The sequence below is a fragment of the Bison bison genome, unplaced genomic scaffold, assembly GCF_000754665.1.
Source record: "Bison bison bison isolate TAMUID 2011002044 unplaced genomic scaffold, Bison_UMD1.0 scf7180017864371, whole genome shotgun sequence".
NCBI lineage: Eukaryota > Metazoa > Chordata > Mammalia > Artiodactyla > Bovidae > Bison > Bison bison.
The window spans coordinates 16,778,722-16,781,996 of NW_011494943.1; the positions used below are offsets into that span (position 1 = coordinate 16,778,722).

General features: G+C 49.7%; 1 protein-coding gene across 2 annotated transcripts in view; it reads right to left on the reverse strand.

The window, feature by feature from the left end:
- Nucleotides 1-3,269, reverse strand: part of ITGB3 (integrin, beta 3 (platelet glycoprotein IIIa, antigen CD61)) — a 61,934-nt gene extending 58,665 nt beyond the window's left edge. For both annotated transcript variants that reach the window (XM_010856468.1, XM_010856469.1), the window contains exon 1: nucleotides 3,253-3,269. The gene's annotated coding sequence lies outside the window, so the exon portion shown is untranslated. The remainder of the gene's footprint in view (nucleotides 1-3,252) is intronic.
- Between the last annotated feature and the right edge of the window lie 6 nt (nucleotides 3,270-3,275).

The following is a 3,275-nucleotide window of genomic DNA, read 5'->3' on the forward strand; positions in this document are numbered from 1 at the left end:
AAAGAACCTGCCTGCCAATGTAGGAGGCTCAAGAGATGCAGGTTTGATCCATGGGTCAAGAAGATCCCCTGGGGGAGGGCAAGGCAACCCACTCCAGTATTCTTACCTGGAGAATTCCACAGACCAGAGGAGCCTGATGGGCTACAGTCCATAGAGTTGCAAAGAGTCAGACATGACTGAAGTGACTTAGCACGCACACATTCAAACCACAGCTGTCCCTTTCCCCAGCCAAAAATCCCCCTACTATGTCTCTCCAGGCTCTGAGAGTTCCTTTCAGCTGGAGAGTTTTAGATTATAAATTCAGGAGGAGAAATCAGCACCTCAGCTCAGAGCTAATCAAATTAGAAAACAAACCTGTTATTCAGTAGGTCTTAGGTTAGAATAAAGGCCCATATTTGGGGAAGCCACAAAACCCAATATTTCTTGAGTGAAGTTAAAAAGATCATCTTTGCACATGAATTTCAAAACTCAAATCTACCACCAAACCACGTCTCTTCTCCCCTTACCAGACTCTCCCATCCTGGGACAGCCTTTCTGTGACATCCCCATCTAGTCTGTGTCCCTTCGACACTGTGTTCCAACAGAGCTCTCCTACTTTCATTCTAACTGCCTCCCAGGGATCTGATGATCCCTGCAACACAGTCATAAACACTGGAGTAAGGAGGGTGTGAAATATAACCGAAAATTTAATTTATTTATTTGGCTGCACTGGGTCTTACTTGAGGCATGCAGGATCTTTAGTGGCGGCAAGTGAATTCTTAACTGCAGCATGTGGGATCTAGTTCCCCAACCAGGGATCAAACCTGTGCCCCTTGTGATGGGAACCCAAAGTCAGCCACTGGACCACCAGGGAAGTCCCGAGCCCATACGCTTAAATATGACTCTACCCTGCCTCTCAATGGTTCTCTGGGGTTAGCTAGCTCAGCATAGCCCATCACCACTCTGGAATCACTCCAATCAGTTATGAACCTGTGAACAGATCCCCAAGAGAATAATTAATGTAAACTTAGGTATGTCAGCGCAGTAGAATCCTATACAGATCATTACAACTGTGTAAACCAGATCAACAAAAAGTATACTAAAAGCGAGGGGTGGAGAGAGAGACAGCAAAATAACAAATGCACTCTTCATCTTCACCAGCTGAGCCAAGCACCATGCTAGACTCTATCTCATATTATCTTACTTCTGAAACTGTAAAAATACGTAATGATTAGATTCAGAAATCATTCAGTAATTCAGAAAACTGTAGACGTGAAAAGAAGGTAAAAAATGTTTTAAGTTCACGGAAGCAGGCATTGCTGCAGGAGAACGCCGAGTTGCCTCCAGACGTCTCCATTCAGACAGCATCTGAACCAAGGCTCTAACCTCTCCCAGGGTGGAATGCTGGAGATTCATAATTCTGGGCCATAGTCATCAGGCCACTCACTGCAGGCTAAAGATATCAGTTGACTTGTTTGAGCATCTACTACATGGGAAGCTTCTGCAGCAATAACTTAAACAGACCCCTATGTATTATCTGTAACTCCTTCATCAAGTTGTGGATCATAAATTGTGGTGATGATCTCATGAGTCTATACTTATCTCAAAATTCAAGTCATATACATTAAATATATACAGCTTTTAAAATGTGGATCCTACCTCAATAAAGTGTTGTTTTTTTTAAGATACTGTTGCCCTATCCTGGACAATCTGTTATACATACAGGAGTCTTAAAGGAAGTCATCCAATATTTCCTGACGCATTTAGCAATAAATCTTAACCTTCTGTAGGATCTAAATTGTCTTACCATGAAAATGTGAAATTGAAAGTCACTCAGTCCTGTCCGATTCTTTGCGACCTCATGGACTATACAGTCCATGGAATTCTCCAGGCCAGAATACTGGAGTTGGTAGCCTCTCCCTTCTCCAGGGGACCTTCCCAACCCAGGGATGGAAACCAGGTCTCCCACATTGCAGGCAGATTCTTTACCAGCTGAGCCACAAGGGAAGCCCAAGAAAATTGGGAGTGGGTAGCCTGTCCATTCCTGACCCAGGAATCGAACCAGGGTCTCCTGCATTGCAGATGGATTCTTTACCAACTGAGCTATCAGAGAAGCCCAAAGGTGGCTTGGTAGTACTGAATTCTTTTAGCTTTTGCTTGTCTGTAAAGCTTTTGATTTTCCATTGAATCTGAATGACAGCCTTGCTGGTAGAATATTCTTGTTTGCAGATTTCCCCCTCTCATCACTTGAAACATATTGTGCCACTTCCTTCTGGTCTGCAGAGTTTCTGCTGAAAAATTAGCTGGTAACCCTACGGCTGGGAGGTACTATTCTTTGCACTAAAAGTAGGTATATGCACACTTGTGCGTCCTCTGCAGAGAAACGCCGCAGTGGACCAAGAGACAGAGTTCTCCCTGGGAGGGTCACCCGGGTACCAGAAAGACCACGGGCAGCAACCTGGGCTGTGCCCCTCCCAGCACCAATGAGGTCGAATGCCAACTGCCCTGGCAGCTGATAGTGCGTGTGCGGCAGCAAAAGAGACAAAGCCAGGGAGCCAAGCCAGCTCCGGGGACCCCTGGCGAGGCTGTTGGCCCACAGTGGAGAGTGTTCGGATGCTGGGTTTGTCCCGGAAGCGGAGGCTACTGCCCCCACCCTAGGACACTGTAGGAGGTAGAGCTCTCGTCCTCCTCCTAATCGCTCCCGCGGGGAGCCTCCAAGTAAAAACTAAACACACAAAAACTTGGGATAAAGTGTACACAAAGAGAAAGAGAAATGACGAGTAACCGGTAAGTCTGCGCGCACACGCTCTCATTTGAGAAGGGACAACCGCATCCCTCTGCAAACGCAGGGGAACAGCACCGGGAAGCTCGCCCGGGCTCCGGAAGCCACTCTGCCTTCGCACGGCCGGGACCACCTGCGAGGCGCGCAGCCGGGACTGAACTCCGGGCTCAGAGATGCGCCCACCGCGCCGCTCACGTGGAGATCGCCCGGGACAGCCGCCTAACTCGGCTTAAGAGTTAGTTGGGTGTCCCGGTGGACAAGCCCCTAGGTAGTGGCTCGCCCTGGCCGCAGTGGAGCCCGGAAGGTCCCCAGCTCCCAGCTCCGACGGCTCCAGCCTGGCCCCGCGCACTCTGAGCGCAGGAGCGCAGGGGCGCAGGACCCACCCGACCGACTTCCCCGCTCAACGTCTGCTCTGTACACTCGGCCGCGGCAGGACGCGCGGCGCGGCTCACCCGAGACCTGGGTCCCCACCGCGCGGGAGCCCCACTCACCTCCGACGCCGACGCCCGCCAGC